The 25,227-nt window shown below is 39.8% G+C and overlaps 1 protein-coding gene across 5 annotated transcripts in view; it reads left to right on the top strand.

Annotated features, from left to right (window-relative positions):
- Positions 1-820: 820 nt before the first annotated feature.
- The window catches only part of adgrl1a (adhesion G protein-coupled receptor L1a), an 85,811-nt gene continuing 61,404 nt past the window's right edge, over positions 821-25,227 (top strand). For 4 of the 5 annotated variants that reach the window (XM_017425360.3, XM_037978812.1, XM_017425362.3 and 1 more), the window contains exon 1: positions 821-1,530. The gene's annotated coding sequence lies outside the window, so the exon portion shown is untranslated. The remainder of the gene's footprint in view (positions 1,531-25,227) is intronic. The other variant, XM_017425361.3, reaches the window with a different exon arrangement.

Genomic DNA, 25,227 nt, shown 5'->3' on the forward strand with positions numbered 1-25,227 from the left:
CTGCAGTATTTCATAGCACTTCATTAGCAAGTGTGCTTCTGAAGTGAAACACTACATATAGCAGGTAAAATAAAACTAAGGAAGCCAGTTAGATGTAAATTCATGTTATATGCTGGAGAATCTGCAGGTCTAATTACAATTAACTGTTGTTAAATGATTGCAATTAGATGACTCCCTAACTGTAGTAAACTGGCTGATTTCTGACTTCTTAATTCACAGAGTCTGCAGTACAAAAATGATTGGATTTGGTAAAACAATTTTTCTCTGCTCACAGAAATGAACCCTCAGACTCTGAGTATTGCACTCCGTCTTTGTATCAAGCTTAATAGCTTCCAGCTTTTCCATATTTGGTGCAGGCACAAGGAAAATAATGTTATTTTTTATGGTATGGATACTTTTTAGGAAACAAAGTGAAATGTTGAATATGACGCTGCAAAACCAACTTGTTGCGTTAGAGTACAGACTACATTTCATTTAAAATTGCAGTTGTTAATTATTTATTTTTGAGGAGAGACGTGCAAAAGTAATGAGAAAGCATTAGTAAAATTGTCACCGATAATATAGGCGTTTTGCGTTCTGTTCCTGAGCAACTTGACAAACCACGTGACAAAAACAAACAAAAAAACCCTACTTTTTAACTTGTAAACAGGTAATGGTGGCGCATCAGGCTTCAACTTTGACTGAGAAGCTGTTTCGAAATCATCTTTACGCTTTTAGTTCAGTGAAATACAAGACATAATGTCATATTTGTAATAGGCCTCACGTAGACCTGCTGAGGTTGAACATACCATGTGAACGGTCCTGATGAGAGCGTGCGCTGCCTGCTGACAAAAGAGGGGAAAGAGACCAGTGAGCTGCTCTGTGCGTCAGGACGCACAAGACAACCGCATATGACCCGTGTAGTACCCTAATTTAAACGGGTGATCTCAAACCGTCGAGCCAGAGACAGGTGACGAGTGGACAGTTTGGAGAAAAAGCATGAAGAGACGCACATCAGACGCTGAAGAGTCTGATTTGCATTGCATGCAGACATTTTGCGAGGGTGGCACGTTTGCTCACACGCACACCTTGTAACCAGCCACGGACGGACAGCACGGTTACTACTTCGGTTTAGTGAATGCTCCTCTGTAGTTTAACATTTCAGTCGTCGTCAGTGTTGCTGTAACTTGTAACTGTCATCGTTGTTTCCAACCAGGACGATGGCGTCGTCGCTGTTATTTATCCTGATGCCCAGACGGGCGCTTTTTCGTCACAATTGGTCCTGTCCTTAAGGATTTTCCGCCACTGCTTTTGTCGTATTTTTTAGTCAGGTGGATCCTTTTTGTTTTCTGTATTTTTTTTTCTTTTCGGTTTGACTGTAAGATAACAGCCTGTTAAATTTTTAATTCTTATGCATCCGCATGAAGACGGCACCAGAAAGGAGAAAACGAGTGAAAACCGAAGGGGAAGAAAAGGAGACGATTGAGGAGGGAAACGAGAATGAATGAGACACACTGAGCAGCAAAGGAGAAGGAGATTGGAGGAATCGAGGTAAGACCGAGCGACAGTTTTTTATTTTTTAATTTTATGCGCTCTTTCATAGCCTGCATTATGTTGTACCAACAGCGACAATAACAACACGAACTCTGCACCAACCGACCATGTGTCCCCTATCAGCCTCCGTGAGGTGTTCAGGCGTGTAATCCCATTTATTTATTTAATAATTTATGGTTTGACAGTTATGGAGTTCATGCTTTTTGCGCGTCGACTGCACTCGCTTCGTATTTAAAATGCGCACTGGATGTCCAAAATAGGAATAAAGTCGCTTGTGAGCCCATTCATTGCGCATCGGCACTGAAACACGATTTTGACGATTCTATTGAAATATATAGTTTTTTAGGATTAGAAAGGACAGTCAGCCTGTCCTAAAGACGCTGCTGACCAAAACACATGCGGATTATTCCTGCAGTAGCTCTAATTATTACTGATAAACTCCTTCATCCATATCAGAAAAAGAAAAGATTGAAATATCCGGGATGGTAAAACTAGATTTAAAAAAAGAAAAAAAAAATCTGCACACTTGTCGTTTTATTATCTCAATTTATTTTTATGAGAGCACAGGATCCTTCAGATAGAGAAAGAAATTAAGCATCTCATTGAGCTTTAGAGGAATAAACGCAGCAGAGCGAAGTGTACAGTCCCACAGTGAACTGCTGTGTTCAATCCCACACCAATAATTCGGCACCTCTACAAATCATTACCTGTAGGCTGGCTTCTTTTCAGAGAGCAGACCTTTCTGAAAAAAGCCCCAGAAGTATTTAAAGCCTTCAAACTTTTCTGAAATCAAAAATAGAGAATATGTGTCCAAAAAAAAAGCCATTTTGATAGCTTCATTCTTCATATCTCTTCTCCACAAAATTAAAACCACGCCTGGAGAAACATCCTAATACATCTAAATTTGATCAAAGGTGACTCCATATTCATTTTGGGTTCATATTATGAAAACTGAGTCGCCATTAGAATATTACTATGCTGAACTAATTCCCAATTTAATAATAAATGCGTAATAAAAAGGCAACAACTACCTGTATTGTGTGGTGGTTATGAAATTGAACATTTGTCTTTGTGTGCCATCATGATAAAATTGCACAGACTCTGAAAACAGTTATTTTCAGCCTATAAGGCTTTTTTTCCTCATTTCACTGGGGTGCATTGTGTTTGTCCTGCCAATTTTGGGGAAAAAATTGGCATGTCTGCTATTCTGAAGGGGCTGAATGAAATTCAAATTCTTCAGGTGGTAAAACAGCAATATTGCAACTGTCTGATTGTGTTATCTGGGCATTCAAGAAGGCAGGCTTGGAATTGGTTTACTGCCAAACACACTCCCCAGGAAGACAGAAGGATTTATTTCCCCCTTGTCTGTGTGTCACATCACCATCAGAAAAATTATTCTCGCCTTTCAGCGGTTGAATAATTGTCATATATTAACATGGCATTAATGATCATCAGATATCTTACAAGTTACTAATCATAATTTGATTTATTTTAGTGGGTGTGTTTGGAGGCTCTTCAGAGTTGTAGTCAGGATTTAATAATGACTTGTATACAAAAAGAGCCATTTGGGGAAAAATGCTGTACTCGAAACCTTTCAGATGACCTTTGTACACATAAAAAACAACTATTTAGATTTTTCATTGTTTAGTCTTAGGAAATACGTTCTCAGTGCAGATGTATATTCACGTACAGTACTATGTGTGTAAAATGCACACATGGAAGCAAAAAGGGACACACAAATACTCTTTGTTGCATTTTACTTTTCATTTTGTTGCTTTCTTTTTAATGGAATATTTATGTGCCCCCTACTGCTTTTTGACAAGGCAGACAAAATTACTTAGGTAACAGAAAATAAGCAGAGAGACAAGGCGCTGATATGAGTGTCAGAAGGACACCTATAAAGTTTTACACTCTCTGCATATCTGTGCTTGTTCTAAAATGTTACCATTCACTTAAACGTAAAATTATTTCAGTACCATTTTGACACTCAAAATGTGCTTCTTTACTCCATTGCTGTTGACCATAGCAACATGTATTGAATACCACAAGCCAGAAAATTGTTGGTTTTTAATTCTACGTAAAGATTTGTGATTTTGATTCGTGAATGTGTGGTATTTTGTAGCTTCATAAGGGTTAGAGCTGGCTGTAGTAAGCAAATGATATCAAAGATGAGGAGAAAAGGTAATTCATGATTTTGTGAGTTCATGAAATCTGTATATCGTACTTTTAAAATAAATTTTTATTTTGTCCCTCCAATCACCAAGCAGTTAAAATGTTATCGTTTCAGTCTTCATTAAAAAAGAAAATTTTAGAAATGACAAAAATAAAGAATTTGTACAAAAAAATTGCGCTTTGGTAAATCTGATTTGGCAAATAAATACTGCCTGCGCATGATGAAAAACAGCAATTTCTTCCAGAAAATATTACACAACATGAAAATCGTCAATTACTCAAGCCTGCAAACGTTTTGCATGGAGTGATTTCAGTTCAACTTTTTTTTTTTGCACATACTCATCAGCAAATATTAGTTCATTCAAGTTTATAAGATGTGATCTTAACATCCACACACCCTCTACTACATACACATTCTGCCTTTATATTATCTCCATTCTCCTGGACGGGCTGATTAGGGGATATTTTGTAACAGTACCGAACAGAGGATTTCTGCAGCCACACTACAGTATATTCTGTTTGTTGACTTAATCTCCAGTTGCCTTTTGATGATGAAAGGTTTCCAGATTTAATATCCGATTAGATCTACAAGCCTGGCATGCCAGTCTGCCTGTATTATATTATAGTCCATAGTGAGTTATCATGCCCATGGTCCATATAGATTCATCATAACTGAAGAGTATTATTGAAAAACAAACCTTTGCAAGATTGAATTGTACCTCAGTGGGTATTTTTGACCTTTATTCCTAATCTAATTTCTACATAGCACACAAAATCCCTCAAATGTCTGTTGTGGTATCATTGCAGTTTGTGATTAGAGAGGTCGATTCAGCCTATTCCATCTCATTTGGGCGGAGGTATGCAGTGAAAAAAGTGGCAGTGGTGGGTCGCATGACTATTTTTGTAATATCCCATGAGATAGTGTGTACCTGAATATCTCTAGTGCCTGGGCATAGAGCGATCTTTTGTGCCCTTTTTTGTAATGTCAAAATGCTCTGTCTCTGCCGGGAAGTTTTTCTTTCTTTCTTTTTCTTTTTTTTTCCGACTGACCCAAAAGCTTGTTATTGTGTTGTGCCCGGTAGCTTTTCCTCACTCCTTCTCTTTGTTGGCAGCATTGTTTACCTGGCACTGGCGGTTCTGTAGTTGTCACCAGTATGATAAGACTCGTCCTTACTGAAAAGCCATTATGATTATAATGACAGTTATTGTGATTCTCTGTTTTACCACCACTAACAAAACACACTGGAAATGGTTTTTAACAGCCACTGCTGGACTCATTATTGCAATCAAAAATACCCAATTATGTTTACCAAGGCTATTTGTAATGTGTTGGCTGTTTTCCCTTTAAATGCTAGATTGCATGTTGGTAGCACAAATATGTAATGGGTTGGAAATAAAAGACTAAGAAGAGGAAAAAAAATAGAAGGACGAAGAGAAGAGAGTGCAGTAGCAGAACGGAGAGGTCTGGACACCTAGCAGAAACTGTCTTTTCTGTGGCAATGAGGTGTAAAAGCAATGGCCAATGCACGCCCATTTTGCAGCTCATAGCCTTTGTGCTGTAGATTCCTATGTTAATGTAGTCATCCACTCATGCAGAAGTCTGTATCTGTAGCTTATCAGCTCTGTGGTCTCCGTTGCTTTCGGAGAAGGTCTGAAGGTGTGGGTTTTTTGAAGACAGTTTTACAGGAACTCTACCACATGCTAATTCAATTCAATGCTGCCAACCTTGAGCGTGTGTAGGCGCCGGGATGGCGAAAATGAACAGGGGCAACAAGAGCACATGCACAGAAAAAAATCGATGAGGACTCTTTTTCATAAATGGAGTGGGTGTTAAATTAACTGGATTGGCCCATGTAGCAACACACTGGATTGAGTGCCGGCTGTATTTGGGTTGTGTCTATTGACTGAGAGACAACTTGGTGTACAGCAGTGAAAAGATGCAGCTATGCTCAATCAATGTGCCCAATCAGCCTCGCCACCATTTCATTCAGTTTTACACAGAGTTTTCAGGAAAATGGGACTGTGGTAGTTTTCAAAAATTCTCATTGTAGATTTAACAATCAAATCATAAAAGTCTACATTTTACTTTACAAAATGATCTCTTGGTCTTTGTATTATAGGCACAGCAGAGAAAGTCTATGTGGAACAAATCTGTTAACCAGTTATCTTTGAGGGTGTTTTTAATGGTTTGCTTTGATAACCTACTTGAGCCTGTCTCATTTTTTATTAATGTTATAAAAGCAACTTGAAAATCCAGTTACCAGCTCGCTTTGTTTGCCCATCTTCATTTTTAACATGTATTTAAGAGGTTTTCAAGCCCCAATGGCAAGATTGGACTTTTAAGGCACTTAAAGGATAATGATCACAAATCAGTGTAATCTTGCTGAGGAGGTTGTATGGCATTTTAGGAAATCTCTTATGGCAGTTTCAAGAAAAGGTGTGTGATGGCACGGTGCTTTTAAATCCATGAGATAATTCCAGTCTCCATAAATTGACAATAAATGCAATCATGCAGACAACTAAAATATTCATGGGAAATGAGCAACAACTGAAAAACTTTTAAAACTATTTTACAGGTAGTGAACTCTGTAAGGGGTGGAAGGGAGAGTAAAAGGTACTTTGCATAAAGAAAAAGATGAGGAGAAGGAACCTAAAGCTCTGTCTTCAGGTAATTGGAACTGCTTTCCACATTCAACCTGTCCATCTAAAAAGGGAGGAGCACACAGATGAAAGGAAGCAGGGATCAATTGACCTAATAGCTTGCCCAATCAATCCTTATGTTTTTCTGATAGCGTGATTGAGGGTGCAGACGGGAGTGGTGAATGAACCCCTCTAATTGGCTCGTCCAAAATGGACAGAGCAGGAGGCTGAGTGTTAATGGCAGCGGTAGCCATCACTTCTCCTTACACCTGGTGCTCTCATTTTACCAGTGTCAATACTGACACCTTTATCCTCATTACCTCCAGCTTAGAGCTATGTGCAGACTTTTCATCAGCTGCTTCAGGACAAAAATGTTTCTTTATTACACCTCTACTTGTACAATCTTTCTATATGCCTGTTACAGAGCCCCGGACTCAATTATTTAATTACTTTTTGTCTATCAGCATATCTGGTCAGGCAGTAGACTTGGAGATGTGTCTATAAACAGCGATGTTGACCTGAAACTCACCTGTGTCATCCCGCCGAGGATGGCTCCAGTGGGTTCAAATTTGTGTCAGCAGCACCTCCTTGGAGTATATGGTGTTGGACTGGTGTGTGCATGTTTGTGTTTGTGCATCTTTTGTTCCATGCTGTGAGGTGTGAGAAGAGGTGTGGGACCAAAAGAAGCTGCTTGTTTTCTTCTTTGCCAAGATGGGAGTTATAAGGATGCAGACAGAAAAAAGAGAGATGAGGTAGAGGAGGAGGAGGAGGGGAGGGGATATGGAGTTCCAAGCAAGAGGTGGAAAAGAGCACGTATATTCGTAAACAGCTGCAAAAAACACCTAGAGCATTCTGTATAAAGTAGACAGATGCCAGATTAGACAAGGAGGAGGTGCACTATCATGGAAGAAGTCCATAAATACTGTAAGCAATAAACTTGAAGAGAGAAAAAGAAAGAGCACATCCGGGTTGGATTAATTAAGGATTATAATTATGTTGGGACTTTGCACATCTCACCTGAGACTACACAGTGCTGCACCTCTCAAATCCTCATGCCCTCTGCTCCTCTGCTCATATGGACACAGGCCACAGGAAAATACCACTCACACATACCATATCATAGAATCACCTCTCTAACACGGTGCACATAAGTAAATGAATGTAACAACACATTAGCCCTTTGCTGCTGTTATTTTATTCAGTCCACAGTATCATTCTCCTAATGTCAGCCTTGGTACTTGTGCAGCAAATGCATCAAATGAATCTGTGTTCTGCGCTACACAGCACAATAAGCTCCGTCATGAGGGAGAAGCAGATTAGGGACCAGAGTCTGGTAGAAAAATCTTAATATTTGCTTGATGAAATCAAGTCAGTGTGGTATTGGTTATGAAAAGCAATTGTGTAATTTATCATTTACACCTGTCAGCTTAGAACAAACTATAAACAATGACATAATGTAACTGTATAAAGGTGATTTAAACCTTTTTGCATTTATTTGATGTGTTTCCGACAACTAGATAAAATCCACTCAGTTTTTAGCTGTTAAACAATGCACACTCCTTTCGTTAATATTATACAACACTGCATGGTACATACAGTGTACCATGCAGTGTTGGGGAGCTAAAGAGATAGGAATTATAAATTTTTTTCTTCCAATGTAGAAATAGGAATGCTTTCATATCCCATCTCACTACAGTAAATGGACAATTCTTTTTGTTTTTTTAGTTAAAACAGGCAGCTATTTTCACTGACTTAGTGTTTTGACAGTAACTGATAGGTAATTGCTGCATAAATTATCTATTGCGTTTACCTAACCTTCTGTAGATATATGGTTTCTTTAAATTTGAAACCCTGTAGAATTTTTTTATCTTTTAAGTGCTTTTCAAGTTTAAAAAGTAGAATGTTTAAAAATTGTCTTAATAACCATGAAAGCCTAAATAGATGGTGGATGGGAAAAGCCACATTACAGAATACACTAGCACATTTTTCTTCAAAATAAATGTGCTTATAATCTAAAAATGATTACTTTTCACACACTCCTTTAGTGCTATCAGTGTAAAAACATGAACTCCAAGTTATAATGTCATTTGACCACAAAGCACACCTAAAACCAACTTAATTCAGTCCCCTCGCAGTTCCAAGAAAAATCAGAAGACACCAACCACATCATAAATTGCCCACCAAAAATATGCGTGCACATTTTCTGCTGCCACAGAGGCTTTTAGTGAGCAGAATGGGAGAGGATTTAATTGAGACTTTGATCATTATAGAATTACCATGTGGCTTCTTGGCACCCTGGTTATTGTTTCTTGGATTAATCATTTTCATTCAACAAATTGTGGAATCCACACAGCAAATCAGTGTGCTGCCTGCTTGACATAGATATGCAGTTGGAGCAAGGGAATTTTAATGTGTTCTTGCCCTCCAATTGGCTGCAGTCATCCATGCGACTTGATTTATTTGACAGATTGGTTTTATTGATTTACTGAATTAATGTGGTGCCAGTTTAATCAGTGTGCTATGGAACTATGTGGAATTTGACATCTCTGTGAACTCAAATGAATTGAGTTTACAATATTGATCTGCTTATCTTCAGTATTTATTCAGCTATTTGTCTAAGAGCTGATTAATTCAGTGCTTGCTAAAAATGGTAGGCATGTGTTTATGAGACTGTGCAGGTGTTTTTATTTGTGTATCTATCTCTTTCTGTGTATTTGCTTTACTGGTTGCACATCTGTTATGGTCCAAACCTGTCACCCAGTTATTGGAATTGCTGAAATTAGAATTTATACCTCTTATTTTTTGCACATACAATTCTGCTACTGTGTGTTCTAAAATGAAAAATCCCATGCAGTCTCAGCAAATAAATGTTCAACATTAAAACACACATAAGCCTGCATGCATGCACAAATGTACACAAAGATACATTGTAATGACATTATGTGCATGCATGGTGACTGTGCATGAATGAGTGTCACTTGAGTTGTCACTTTGTACCAGCTACAAGTGCTGTAATTGCTTGTTGTATAATGTAAGAGTGGAGCGTGGTTATTGAGCAGTATCTGCAAAATTGGGCAAAAAGAGGGAGAGACGTTTTCTAATTAGAACTAACTCAAAATGAATATGGATACATTTTGACAGCTGTCTCTTCTGATTCAACTGCTTCTAGTTGAGGAGCATTTGCTTGGATAAAAGTTTAAACTTCACACTAATAAAGGACCTTCAAAGTTGCTAAACCACAGTTGGGCACTGGTGTGTCCATGTACAATATGGCAATTGTTCTGTTTACAAAAAAATGCTGTGACATTAAACTGTCACAAGGAGTATTAAATTGATTTGTGTTTTAGGACACAGCTGAACATGAACATGAAAATAGCCACTTACAGGCATATCGTTTCACAGCATTTTTTAAAACTGTCACAAAAAGAACGTTTTCCCATTTTAACAGGCCAAAAAGTCAGATCAAGGGGACTGGAGAGTCTAGCAGTCAAGTTAAATGCATCAGACACCGAAGGAAAGTTGAGTTTATTTTTTGTTCTATTTGCTTACAACTGAAATGAGGTCAGGGTATAAAAACCTTCCAAATAAAACACATTCTTCTGAGAATTCTGGTTGCTCCAAAAGAAAACATTTGCAAAAATTCTAAGCTTTTCGTTGTTCTTGTTTCAGACATTTTTATTAGTTTTTTCACCTCTACATGTCATCATTGCTTTCAGAGTCATTGATTCATTCTAATTTTCCAAAATTGCTTGATAATTTAGTAGCATGAAATACTGTAGTCTTTGCATGTAGATGAAAGTTCAAAATGCCCAAAAGTTGGGATAAGAAATAAATAAATAAAACCTGTGAATGTTATGACACAACCTTAGATATAGCACAACTCTGCAACATTATTAGATTTAAAAACAAGAAGATTATCAGTTATAAATTATTAATGGTCAGCACCACTGTAGCACTGTTTTTCTGTGTGCTTCACAAGATCTTTCAAGCTTTTATAAATTCTAGAAGCAAAGTCAAGACAGCAGAAACGTATTAATTGTGAGAAAACTCAACCATGTAAAAAAATAACAACAGAAACTTTATCAATTAAAAAACAATTTTTGCAATATACGCTGGTTTAAACATTTTATTTTAAAATTTTTTGTACAGTGTGAAGGGGAGGTTCAGCAGACGCAAAGTATTATAAAGAAATAATGAGGCAGACACAGATTTCTCTTCTCCAGCCAACACGGGGGATTCATTTCAGAGAAAGTCAAGTACTCACACATTCTCAAAAATCCCACAGTCGGATTCTGACGGAACATTTTTAAAGACAGTCATTGCATTGGTGTATATGTGAGAATTCCACCCAATCCTGATCATTCCATGACTTACATAATCATCTGACACCTATTTCTAAACTTTCCTAAGAGTTCTGGAAAGTATCCCGGACATTCTCACTAGATCAGCTTGGTCCAGCTGTCCGGGTGGAGTGATAACATTTCACACAACACTCCTTGTTATCAAGACTGTTTTGGTACAGTGTTCTCCTGGCAATAACAAAACTCTTAATCTCTCTTCACTCTGCACACATGAACATAACAATACTATTAACCTTTTTTCTCCCACAACAGCAGTGTCTTTTTGCACAAAACAAACACTTAACTATTGTCGAAAAATCAAGAAAAAGATAGGAAAACACATTTGTTGTTGGCGACTGCAAACTGGCTTTTGTGTTTTAGCTTGAAGTGACAGAGCCTGTTGTGTGGCTCTGTACTCATCACAAAAAAACTGATACAAAGTTTGTTCAATTTCCTTGATCTGTTTTGCTTTACTGCTTTACATCATATAAATCATTTGAACAGTAGGACTAGCTGCAAACTGTGTATAATCCGATGTGGGTGGTTTGTTGCACTAAATAGGTTATAATGTTTTTTTGACTAACCGTTTCAGATAAAGTTACCTAAATGTATTTTTTTTGTAACTTATATGTTTAATTTTTAACCTCCCCTTTCAAAAAAGTTGGATGTGGATTCTTTGTAATAATATTTGGAATGGATGAACACTAAATGCATTTCTGTTTTTTATCTTTTAATCTTTAAGCAATTTGCACTGGTCTCAAAGACTATTTTAGCTAGTCTAAATAATTATGGTTCACAGCCCTCATACATACCTGTTTACTTGACTACCATTTGCAGTTTACAGACCTTAATGTCTATGTACTCACTGATGCTTCTAATATGTTCCTGTTTACACTCTCTTGCCCCTGCACCCTGCTCTTACATGCACCTGTGAAGACTTCTCTTCCTCTGCCAATGTACTTACATTTGGCCTACACTCACCTTCTCCCTACTCATGTGCCCACCCTCACTCACCTTTTGATGCAAGCAGATATGGATGGAAATACAAATGACCCCAGATGAACCCAGATATTGAGTTGTTTTAAAGCCCGAGGCTTTAAACAATATCCCTTCTTTGCTCCAACATGCTGGAGAGGGAGGGGGGGCTGGGTTTCTCACAACATCAAGGTTTTATATGGGATTTATGACCCTCGTCCCTTGCAGCGATCTCTCCCACCACTGGCTCTTTTCCCACTGGGTAGAATTAGCAAGCGAAGAAAACAAACAAATTACGAGGAAACAAATACAACATCTAATAAGCATGTATTGACATGAAGAGAGTGCTTTCAGCAGGATACTGGCTGAGTGAGGGAGAAGGAAGGAAGAGAGATGTATAATCTTCACTTAGTCTCTCCCCTCTTTTGTGTTTTTTGCACTTTCCTCTAATTTCCTCCTGCCTGGCTGTTCCTTCCACCCTCTGTGACTTGCTGGTGGGGCTCTCCGAGGAGATCAACTCAAAGGATGGGCAGTGTGAGACAGATGGGCAGATGATGGATCTGACATTATAGACAGCAGGGTGATGGATGGCTGGCTGGCTGATAGGGGATTAATGCAGTGCTGAGGCCGCTGCCGCACTGTGGATGGCTTAGTGATAGATAGATAAAACTGACGAGCAGATAAACAAGAGAGCACTAATCCACGCCCCCTTGATGGACAGAAAATCAAAGTGAGGGAAAAGAGCCACAGAGGAAGCAATGGACCTTTATACTGTCATTGCAAGTTGTAGAGCTTTCATGAAAAGAACTGTAAGTGGGCAGAAGGTGAGATGAGAAAGAGTGCTGAAGAGAGTTAAAAGGGCATTGTGTTTGGATGCATGGGTCAGTGTTAGTGTGTGTTTGCTGATGTGGTGAATGCTGTAGTGCAAGCTTTGGTGACATGGCATGCCTGGTGGATGATGGTTTGGTAAAGTGAGAAGCTGTTTCAGGTGATGGCAAGTACTTTTACTGCAAAAGAGAGATTAGTAACAACCTGGCTGTAGTGGGATGTGATGGGATAAATGGAAAGTAAAATGTGTGCTGGTTAGGAAGAGAAGATGAGAATGGTTGCTGATTCCATCAGCACAACAGCTTAATCTTCTGTGTAATGTGGAAAAATAAAGGGTTTAGGTCTCTTTGTTTACCACCAGTTAGCAATTTGGATAACTGTTGGGTTGAAATTGCCTGTCGTGATGAGGAGACAACAACAAAAAAGTGAGAGAATGAAGTATTGGCCAAGTGAGACATCCTCTCAAAACAGGGGGCAAGCAGCCTACCCTTGCGTTATTATTGAGCGCTAAGCTTTGTCTCTGTTCGCTGTTTCATGGGACCCCAGGGGTTCTGGCATCGATCTGGTGTGCTTAGAATGCACTCCAGTGTCACCTATTTAAACACAGTGAGCGGGTAGCCAACAGAAACAAGCTTTTATTTATCAAGCCTCTGATTTTGGCTGCACGGATGACAACCTGATTAGCACTTAAAGGAGCTCTTAAATCGTCTATTGGAATGGAAACAATCTATACAGAGAGGGAGACAGCCGTCTTGGCCGGAGAGAGTTATGGAGGGCGAACAGAGAAGTGAGGGACGGTGTCAACCAAAGGGTTAATTAGTGGGTGGTATAAACAGGAGAAAATGTGTGTGACAGAAATAAGCAAAAAAGGAAGAAACTGAAAAATAAAGTGTGTAATGGTTATCAAAAAGCAAGTTGAGGGAACTCAAGGATGAAAGAGCACACGTGTGACTAAGGAGTGGTGGCAAAAATCAGAGGGTCAGATGAGAACACAAGCGGATGGGTCAGTCAAAAAATGTCAAATTAATGACTAAGAATATTGTAAGCAACTGAAGGCCTGAACAAATGAACAAACTGTGAAGCAAACGAGTGGGTGATCACTGTGTAGTTTTGCATGTGCATGCAGATTGTGTGGGCATGGTGCACATGTGAGTGAGCCGGCAAATGAATGAGTGAGGCATGATGGAGGAGACTAAGTGAGTGAGTAATGAGGGTTAGTGATGGGTGTGTTGACAGAAAGTGTCAGCTTTAACCACACTGACCTGTGAATACAAACTGCATGCACAAGTGGCTAAATCTAAGTGCCAGCTTGGACGTGAACTGACGGTAAAATTGGATGTGAATTTTGTGTTGGATGTGAAATTAATGTAAATAGGAAAAGTAGGTGGATGGTGTTTGCATATTTATTTCTGTGTGTCAGTATGTTGTCTTTTCTGCATCATTTTGGATGTATCTTCTCTCTAGTCTCTTTAGCACATAAAAACTTCTCTATTTGAATACCTCATTTCCTAAACTGTGCAATTATAGCAAGTAGGTTTATCTTGTGACATTTTTCAGGGAAGGTCTTCTATCCTTGCCTCATGTTATCACTCATTGACAAAATTCAGAGTAATAATATTACTTCAGACTGAACTCTTAAAAATTGTCCATACCTTTTACCTTGTACTTGTTAAAAAAGGAGCTGTTTTTTGTTTTGTAATAGATAAGTATATTTACTGTCATAAGACAAGGAGCAAAAAATAATCTTATTGCTTTATTAAAAAGGAGCTGTTGATAGAGAATAAAAAGAGGATTCATATCTGCTTTTTTAAGAATTCCATTGACTAATTTACTTTCAATTCCAAGAATGATATATTCACTTGTTAATGTGTGTTTGTGTGTGTGTGTTTTTGACAGTGGTAGTGGGTTTATGTGCGGACATTTATGATGCTGCTGTTGTCTGTCCCGTACAGCCTGTGGTACACTTAACCCCAACTCACCCTCGTGTAACGTTAGCAGCAAAACAATACTGCCCATGAAATGTCAGAAGAATTTGCATGGCATGAATGCACAAACATTGTTCACTGTCGCTTCTTTTCTACCAGCCTTTCACTTTTTTGCTGCTTGCCTGTCTCTCTCACCTCCTCTTTGCCATCTTTGGCTTCAGCGGTCCTGTTTGACCCTGTTGTAGTCTCTTTTAGGGTATGTCTCTTGGTGATCAAGCTTCATTATTTATGCTGCATCGTGTTTCACCATCAATTCCCGCAATGGAGCAGTTGGGACAGATTTCTTTGACCGTCACAATAGCACTGAGACGCAGCAGAGGTTGGAAATGGAATTAGCTCTAAATAGAATTTAATTTTCACCATTGTCGCCTGTCTACCACCCAGACGGCATGACTAGCTTGGGTTGTGCTTTTAACACTGTGTGTGTGTGTGTAATAGAGGGAGATTTCAATTGTTTGTGTGGTGGCAATCGTAGAACTTGTCATGTGATGTGCATGTGATACAAAAAAAAAAAACTTTTTAAGGCTTTGTATTTCCATTGTTCCAGAGTTTTGCTTAGATTTATTAAAGAAAGTCTTACACTGGCATCTCTCAGACTGAAAAATATCAGTATCTCAGTACATTATACAGCAGGAGATGGTGACTGTTTTTGATTGATGCTAGAAAAAGTAAGCTTTTCTACAAGAAGTAGAATACATTTTTGTGTCCAATAAGTTAAAAATAAATAAGAATAAAAATACTGCTCCAGTCAATCAATTATCAGACGTCAGCCACAGCAGCTGAAACTTCTTTGACATGAAACTTATAAGTGAATGAATGAGTAAATAGATAAATGAATAAGAACTGTTGAAGTGTGAATCAATGTTTATGGATCGGCATCCTAGACCTGCTGTGCAGTACATGAAATGAATGTGGTGGTGGTGGTGGTTGTGTATGTGTTTGTGTGTAAGTAAAGCATGGTTTGAAAGCTTAAGCGATGCCTTGAATTTGTCCTTAGCTGTATAAGAATGTATGTATGATGCATTTGTCCTTGGGAGTTGAGAAGTGTGTGTGTGTGTTTGTTTCCTGAGTGGCATTAGGGGTTTCAGATGAATAATGTTTTGTGTTTTATTTTCTGATTTCCCTGCTGTCTTTTTCTTTATGTTTACCAGGGACATAATCAATTTTTGAATTATTGTGTAAGTAAAGTGGCAAAAAATATCACAGTGGCCTTGGCTTAAGCTTTGACCACATCCTATCATAATTGAGCCCAGATGGGCTGAGGAAAGACAAGAAAGGAGTGCAAAGAAAAAATGAAAATGAGCAGAATGAATTGAGCTTTTAGAGTTTGTCTTTTTCAACTGCTGGATTAATTTGACAACTTATTAGCTAAGAGGTAATTACGTCTTGCTGCATGGGCATTGTCTCTTGACAAGGAGCACACAACAGTTGGAGGTAGATGCAGCATTAAGTAAAAAGAGTAGTGATTATAGAAACACTAGATGGGCCACAGGTGCAGGTGTCAACTCAAGTTAGGCTGTGCGCCTGTGTGTGAGCATTCACATTTGTGTGGTGTGTATGCATTCGACTGACAGGGTGTGAGTCTCAAGAGGCAGAACGTTGATTTGTGAGTATTGCATTCCTGTAATCTGCTCAGATCAGATCAACCGAAGACAATAATGCAACACTGAGCTGAAGACCACACCACTCTTTCTTTATCTTCCACTTGTGTTTCTTTTTCCCAGTCTCTGTGCCCCTATCCAGTCAGTTGATTTTTATTTATTTATTTATTTTCACTGCAGCGGGAGCCTGCTTTGCTGCAGAAGAAAAGATGGAGTAAAGATGGAGAGAGAAAGACAGAGTAGAAACAGTCAGGAAGATTGATGGTGAGAAATGGAGATAGGACTAAGAAAGCGACTCAGAAAACAGAGGAAGAAGGTGGTCGGAATTGAACAGTAAACGATTACCACTCTGCTTGTGTGTGCTTCTGTTAGAGCCTGATACCGAATCAAACAGTGCTCCTTCTCTAGTGACACACACACAGTCACATACAGACACTCACACTGGCCACAAGCATTTGAGTTTGTTTTTGGCCAGTGCTGGGTGGTGCTTGGCAGAAGAAATTAAGCCTAACAACCGTGGCATCTGTCTCAGCAGCAGGAGAGTCCCGCCTCCCCACCCACACATGACCTGCCCTGCTTTCATTCACTGAGCTGCCTGCTGCCAGCCTCAGGATGGGCCGCTGCCTCTGCCACTGCCTGCCACCCCCCACCCCCCTCAGCTCCAACTCGGCCTCTCTTTACTGCCAACCACTCTATTCCCGCGTCCATGTTTCCCCCTCGAGCAACAACCAGGAGCCTAGTGATATGGCTGCTTCAAATATTCATAACAGCCATGCTGCAACACAGAGCACTCTGCTCCCCTCCATTTTGAGAGGCAATTCTCATGCTGTAGCTGCTGCTGGCCTGAACACCGTATCTGTGCCCGGAGTCAACTACTTTGTGCATATGAATAGTACGCACCGGTAGTATTAAGCAGTGCTTTTGAATGTTCAGTGGTCTCCCAAATGATTGTATGTGGAGCTAAATATAAAACCTACTTTTAGTTTTCCATCATCTTTGTGTCCACTACCCACCCTCCATCTCACCAAAGGCTGAGCACAACCACAAGCTTACTACAGGAGTAAAAGCAAACTAAAGCAAGGACATCTCAGTGTTATAATTAGGCACAAGCTCTGTCAGTATATAATACATATAAAGACTATTAAGAACATAAATGCATCTGAACTTTTCTGAACTTACAAATTATCATGAGACTTTAGAAAAATCTTTCTGTGAGAGAGCTTAAGGTATGTCTCTCCCAGGAAACATTCATGTAAAGTAGAGACAGATTCTTTTTTTTTTGGTTTCTCCTTCTCTACTTTCATCACCAAACATCCTTCCACCCACTTTCTCTCTTGCTTGTTTTCTTTTTCTACCTCCTTTAATAAAATTTACCCGTCCAATTGCTCTTTCCATCCTTTCATTTTTTTGAGGCATATGCTTTCCTGGCTTTCCCAGTAGTGTTTCAAATTCTCATTTTCTCTTCCTTTAGTTTTCACTCCCATCATGCAGGAGAACTGCTAGCCCAGAGGCCTGCTGCTTTCCTCCCATATATACTCATATCTGCAGGTTATTTCTCTGGGGGGGATTCAGTGTATGCTCTCCACCATACTGTGTTATCTGGCTCATCAAGTGGCTTGGAGTGGATCAAGAATTTTGAGGGATACAGCTTGATGCTCTAACTTGAGGTAAACAAGTGGCCCAGGGAGACAAGCGCTTACAGCAATAAGTAAGGGAGGATGGTGGTGTTTCTATGATCTGAACTGGGCATAGAAACAACAAGCCATCACTTGTTAGGGCCTGTCATCAACTTAATGAAATTGTAAAACTTTTAAGTGGGTCCAGAACAGTTAGTAAACTAAATAAATGTGATGGCTGCTGGAACAAATGTGGCAGCTCAGTCACAGTTCATGAACTTGAAGGTTTTTAGTTGAGTATTTTAAGTGTATTGTGGTCCCAGATACTCAACATTGATCATTTTTGGTTGGTTTGCTTCTACTGTTTGGGTCGCTAATGCTCCTGTTAGGGAGAGGTTATCATGTGACCCATTTCTCCTGTCTCCTGTCCCTGCAAGTGCTAAATGGCAAGGCATACTCTTAAAAAAGAAGGTGAGAGAACATGGAAAAAAGCGTTGTGCAGCACAGAGCCCTTATTAAAGCTGTCCTCCAAGGGTGCCCTCTGACTGGCTTCCCTGTAAATCTCCCCTTTAATTGGAGAGGGCACAAAAAGAAAGGTGCTGCCTCAATCACAAATTTATTCTATGACTTTAAAGCTGGTTAGGTGAAAGAGAAAAAAAGTAAAAGAGAGACTGACAGGGATGTCCATAGATGATGACCAAGCAAAAGTTAGATGTAAACACACTGAAGGTTTGATAGGCAAGATGGAATATTTACATTAACCATAAGAAATGGAAGGCATGAAGGCAGAAGAAGAGGAAAAGACAGTTTAGTAATGGAGGGACATGGACAGAGGTGCGTCAAGGGTGGTGCAAGGAGAAGAGGGGAAGGACAATGGGTGAGGAAGAGAGAGTAATGGAGGGAGACAAATAGAAATGGCTGGCAGAGAAAGAAAAGGATGGTGTGTGTATATGTGTGAAAGAACGAGTGAGAGAGAGGTAAAAGAGAGACAGGCTGATTTTACCAGAGTTGTTGCCTGACTGTCCTCCCTTAATGGGGTTTCCATGACAACAGTGTATAAGAGAGTAAGGCTCCAGCAGAGTGTGTGGTATGTGTGTGTGAATTTATGTGCACAATCCATGGTCCTCAGTTGATTGATTGTCTGGAGGACAAAAAGCAGTATGATTCTATAACACATGTGAACCTTGAACACTTTTCCCTAAAAGTGTGGGCTTTATTCCCATTTTTTCTTATTTACTGCTTTTTTAGATGTATATTTTAGTTTGCATGATAAAAAAAGGGGGGGGGGGTATCCAACTAGGTGAGCAGTAGCTGTTGTTCAGTGGTTAAGTTCCTAGTACCACTGGCAGCCATATTGAGTGAGGTTAGGTGATGTCATGCCTGTCAGGTGATGATGTTTGGAGGACCCAACTGCCTCAGAGCAAAGCAGTCCCATAGGACAACCAATCTGTCATCATTATATTAATGACATGCGTAGCACTGCAGTGCCATCTCTTGTGTGTGCCAAAGCTAATGAGCAGCGCCTTAATTGTAAAATTAATTGAAAAACATTTTGATTAAAGACCACTCTCCCCACCCTGTCTCCATCTTCATCAGCTCCACCTTTTCTTTGTGTTGCCATCTCCCCTCAGTTATTTCTCAAGGCCCATAAGCCCTATAACTCTCATACAGTTCCCACTTTCTGTTTTCTGTCTCTTTTTACATTTGTATCTCTGACCTTCCATTGTCCATGTACGCTCTGTTTCTCCTTCAATCTATTTTGGTGCACAAACTAGCTCTTGGGACCAAAATTTTCCTCCTCCCCTCAACACTCCTATTTTCTTCTATCTGTCACTCTCTGCTTTCGTTAGGCTAATTACAACTCTTTTATGCACTCATTTGCCAGCCTCACCCCTTTTTTCCTTTCCTCCACTTTACCTTTTCCCATCAGCCTCCCTTCTGTGTTGCTCTCTTTCTTTTCTTTAATCCTCATGTCTCCATTACTCAGTGTTTTACATCCTCAGTATCTCTGTATCTGTGTTTCCATGCAATGGTGGAGTTATAACGAACAAAAAAAAGAGGAGTTTGTATGGTAATTGTCTGCACCCAGGCGCCCCCTCAGCCCTCTGTAGCCTCAGAGTTTGGCCAGACTCACATCTCTAACTCTCATCCACTTTTTCTTTCTCCTTCACTTCTCTTTTGCAAAGCCCCCAGAGCCTGAAGGGAAGTGAAGGAAAGTGATATGCATAGTGTACAATTTTTTTATGTCCCATCTCATCTTGACTCTCCTTCTGCTGCTCAACATATCCCCCCTGTATGGAATGTCAGCAAGTTTATCATTCTTCCACAGATTCCACACTAACAAGTCTTCCTTTTCTGTAACCATGCATATGATACTACATATACTTTTGCCTTTTGCTGTTGTTATTTTTTTTTCCACATTTAATGATCGAATTAAGTTAATGGAACATCATGCATGGAATCTCCCTTTTTGGGCGTGAGAGCTTGCTGTGCATTAAGGTGCAAAATTCAAAGGTGCTAAAGATTAAAAGTATATGTGGGTCAAGATAACAGGAACATCAGAGCTCATTAATGCCACTTGTTGCAATAATGATATAGACAAGCAGATCATCATATAAAGGGAGATTGTCATTAGGAAATCAATAATGTGTTGCATTGATCAGAGCAATAATTTGTCACCTTCAGGGCCTTGTGCTCCATAGGGAGGGTGTTACTGTCTTACCACCAGCTCTTTTATTCATTTATTCAAGATAAAACATGGGCATAAACAAATGCCACCCTGATGAATGTCTGTTTTGTGCATAATTAGGTAAACATAGCTGTTAGTCATAGGAGAATGGATTTGTGTAATAAATTTTGCTTTGTGAATAATGTGCTCTAAACACAAGTATTGAAGAGCCCATAACCATTATCAAAGTCATTGTTGTTTCTAACAACTAAATAAAAAAACTTGGAAAAATTATAGGCTACATTTACAGAACAATATCAGGTGCCTGAATCAGAGAGTTGATTTTTTATTATTAGACTTTTTTTTTACTTGATTTGGCTCAATTATAGGCTTGATTTCTACAGTTCATTCTTGTTTTTGTCCTTTTATCAGGACCCAGACTGTTTTGTAGAATAGGCAGTAGGGAAAAAACACAAAAAACAGCAAAATGAAAATGACTGTAACATCGGGTGGAGGGTTGCCATAGAAACACAGCATCACAGCTCCTAAGCAGATAACACATTCAGTGCTATTCCCTTCATCGTGACTACCACATCCAAAGATGAAGCGGGAACAGGTGTGATCACCAGCTTTCTCAAATATTTGAGGGTAGAGTAAGAGGGTGTTTGGCACCTGGAGGGACAGTCTCTCTCAAAATTTCGATGCTTGTAATGTTGTAATGACAACATTGGGGAATGAGTGTGATGAGGACCGGAAGCCGCAGCAGCATGCACTGAAGTGTAAAGCCAGATGATGTATATGGATATACTTTTCCAAAACACATGCAAATAACAGTTACAGTTTATTATACTTTATGCTTTTTTACATAGTTTATACAACTATCTAGGGCCATAAATTGAATTAAGCCTTCCTTTGTACAACCCATCATTTTACACTGTCTCTTTTAAAGTCAAGAGAAAAAGAGTTGATGGATATGTAAGACAAAACGTTCCTCTTCACATTCATTGATATACTGTATGTTTTTGTGGAGCTGGCCCAAAGGCAGCTTACCAAACAGCTGTCTGTTAGTGCCAGGGAGCAGACATTTGGTCCACTCGACCCGTAGTGCTGGCACGGAGGGTGGAAAACAGTGTCCAAGTCTTCTTCTCAAATCCTCGGTTCATCCTTCCACCCTCTCTCATTGTCCCTGGGGCAGCAGGCAGCCTCAGCTAAACACTGAGCTGCCTGAACAGGCACAGGTGCAGTAGGGAGTCTGTCCAACTGCCAAATGTTGTGCTTCTATTTCTCTGGGCTTATGAGAAGGTTAGGCATCTCTTTTCCTCACTTCTGGACAGCTTGATAAAGCTGCAGATGCAAGTGTTTGACCAGTCTGCCAATACAACTGAGAAGTTTGTGAAAAAAAAGATAAAAGATACATAAATCAAACAGTGAATTGAAATTTATATGAAGATTTTTTTTGGTTGGAATAACACACCAGAGCAATACCACTGTTCAAAAAAATGTTAAACACCTCTGGATCTAACCAGAAGTGGAATGGAGATCTTGTATAGCTGGACACAACAAAATGCCTCCAGCTGTCCCAAGGGAACTGTGTTTGGTGTGTATGTGTATCTTTAGAGAAGCACACGGCAGGCATCCCTTTGGGAATGCAGAAAGGGGAGGGAATAAAGACAGCTCTGGTTTCACGTCTCAATCAGAGAGACACAGGGTTGCCTCTCAAGGCTTGAGTAGAAGCTAACATGCATTGTGCGATATTTAAAAGAGAATTCCTGCACTTAAGAGTTGGTGATTGCTTCATGTAGCCAAACAAAAGCAATGACTGAAAGTAGATACATTCTTAAAAGCTTTGATACACTTAGAGATAAACACATAGCCCAGCCAGCATTTTACTCTCTCTCTCTCTGAATGCCCTTGCTTTTCTATACGCTTTATGTCTCCCAGGACAGTGCTCAGAATTCTTGAAATAGGGCCTAACCCACGAAGCAAAAAGGAAAAGTCATTTAAGCTAAGTTAAACAAGGGCACTTAGATTTTAAAGGGCCATAATCTTCAAAAAGGGGTGATTTAAAATCAATTGACAAGGCATTATAAAGGTAAAGATGAACTGAGTGGTGAAAGGTGTATTTATTGGCAGTTAAGTGAGTCATTTTTATGAATGGACATGTTTAATTGAACATAATTTATACTTGTTCTGCGAGTATGTCTTTGCTTTTGTGTACGTGTTCACGATTGCAAAGACTGTGTCTTGTGCACATTGCATGTTTGCTGGGCAGTGCAGGTGGGCTGGATCAGCATCCAGAGTAGCACTGAGCCAGTGATTCAGTCTGCACAGTTTGGGCTAGAATCCAATCAGGGCAGCCATCTGGTGACCAATCAGGGCCCTGACTGTGATGACATTACAAAAGAGATCTGGGTTTCATGGAAGCTGGGACAAGTAAATGCCATGAATCACATTGGACCTCTGTACGGGTGAAGCAGTGTCTGTGCATACTACGTGGCCACAGCTATTTAAGCGTCAGCCGATTATGATGTTCTTGGCTTTTGAACTGTGCTGGAGACGAGAATGCTCTGTAACTGAAACCAGGCTGTCAGGATTTGTGTGCCTTTAGATAAGAGAAGTGTTGTGGTTGTGCTTCTTTCTTGACAAGCAGGCTTTGTTGGCTTATATAAAAGCAACTTTTTTCTTTGTGGTTTAATAGTCTAGTATCTATAGCTTTTGGTTAAGGAGTTTATAGTGAAAATGTTCAGTAGAGAAATGTAGAATTTCTCTCTTTGTTTCACCTAGTAGATGGGGGCATTGAGTTGGTAGACATCGAGTTGGGAGATGAGTACACTATATCCAGTTGATTGACAGCTTTGTCAGTTTTTTCTCCATTTGAATGAGTTTCTATTGTTAAACAGTCTCCAAGACTGCAAGCCAGGTCTCAGCTGCCCAGAGTGTCACCATGACCCTGACCCACAGAAGTAGTGTTCCCAGATTTCACATCACTTTTCGTTTGCAGGGCAGAGGGATGGTGGGTAGATGGGTAACAGAAAGAGAGAGGTCATATAGAATGAGTGTCACTACCAAAAGACCTTCTGCAGGGCATCAGACAGGAAACAGAACACACTTGCTGAATTTCCTATCAGCAAATCTTACCTCTTTGGTTATATTGTTTATCTCCTAGCCCTAGCAAGCTCTTGAAAGAAGCCCATTTGTGATGACGATGCAATAAGTGATAATATTATACAGTGATGTCAAACATATTGTCTAGAAAAAGAATCAAACTTGCCTAAAATTTTAAAGCAAGTCTCTTAGTTTGGACACATGATTTCACCAAATAAAAGTAGTGATGGGTTGTTGTGATCACTATAACTAGTTAATTCCACCTTCTATCCCTCTTATACTTATCCAATTAGTTGGTTAACCAGTTATCCCTACAGAGTGGGCTTTACAACGAGACAAAGGCCTTAAGACATTTAAGCTAGACATGACAAAAAAATCATTCAATGTGTTGTTGACTGTTTTTTTATTTGTTTTGTTTTGGGGTTGATTTTTTTTTTTTTTTTGCTGAAAGGGTAAACTAAAATTAAAATATGGCATTTATAAGACTTGGATTAGTCAGACCCTAGGATTAGACTCAAAAATGCTAAACAGAGCATACATTATGTTCCTTGGATAGACATAGCCAAAAGGCATCTTTTTTGAGGCATCAGACTAACAGTGTTGGGTTTACTGATGCAGGAGGAGGACACGGTTAAAATTCTGACAAATGTCTGGGCTCAAGGAAAAGGAGAGAGCAATTCAGAGAAAGGCAGGCTCACTGGAGTGTTTCACATGGCAAAATGAGAAGTGACAGAAAGCTGACGGGGGGATGACAACCTTGTTTGTCCTATACTGGATGATCAACATGTGTTACGTGAATATGGCTCCCCAAGGTGGACATGGGGCGGCTGATACAGAAAGTTCCACGCTCCACTGGAATTCCCCTGCTTTTAAATTAGCATCTTAACTCTGCTTACTCAGCTAGCAACGCAAGCTGTGTAGCAATGTGTGAACAGCCAGTGATAATGAAACAGCACACCATCGACATCATTAAAGATAATCTTGGCACATTTTGTGCTCGGACACACAATCCTAGGATGACAAAATGAAGAGAATGAGCTCATTTTGCTAAAGCCAGGCAAATAAACACATACCTGGCTGGCTCCTTCTCTCCACACCTTTAAAGCTTTGTTGGTGGGATAAAGTACTATAGGTTGGTTTGCAGGATACAGATCCCAGGTCAAGGCAAGGGCTAGAGGCATCTGCAGCATGTGTCTAATTGAGCGCTGTGTAGTTAATTGTTTGTGCATAGGAGAGGAGAAATCAATCTGTTTTCTCACTGCCGTGACTTCTAGGCCCTGGGGTGAGAGACTGAAGCTGGCAGACATACACACACATTCACACACATCAAAAGCTCTGCCAACAAAAAGCCCCAAACCATGCCTCACAAGCACAAACTAGCACAGGCAGAGACATTGCCTCCTCCTACTGGAACCTACTCTGAAACACACAGAAGAACACTCCCTCCTTTGAGGAAGAGAATGTGCATGAAAGGTTATTGAGTCAGGGTAAAGTCAGAGCCATCTATCGATCGGCTGCTTGCTGAGAGAAGAGTCAGGAACGTGAGACCTACACAGGTCAGAAGGCCAAAAGACAATGGGGCTGAGAGACAGTAGAAGAGAAGAAGAGGGGAGTGAAATCTGCAGAGCTTACAGCTAGCAGCTCTCCCTCCACACCCATCTGCTCTGAATGCAGAACCAGTGCTCAGCTTTGGTGTGGGTATTGAGACAAACTCTGATCAGAGTCACATGAGCATTAGAATGAGATTTCTTTAACTTGTAATTT

Source organism: Kryptolebias marmoratus, linkage group LG12 (genome assembly GCF_001649575.2).
Source record: "Kryptolebias marmoratus isolate JLee-2015 linkage group LG12, ASM164957v2, whole genome shotgun sequence".
NCBI classification, from domain to species: Eukaryota; Metazoa; Chordata; class Actinopteri; order Cyprinodontiformes; family Rivulidae; genus Kryptolebias; species Kryptolebias marmoratus.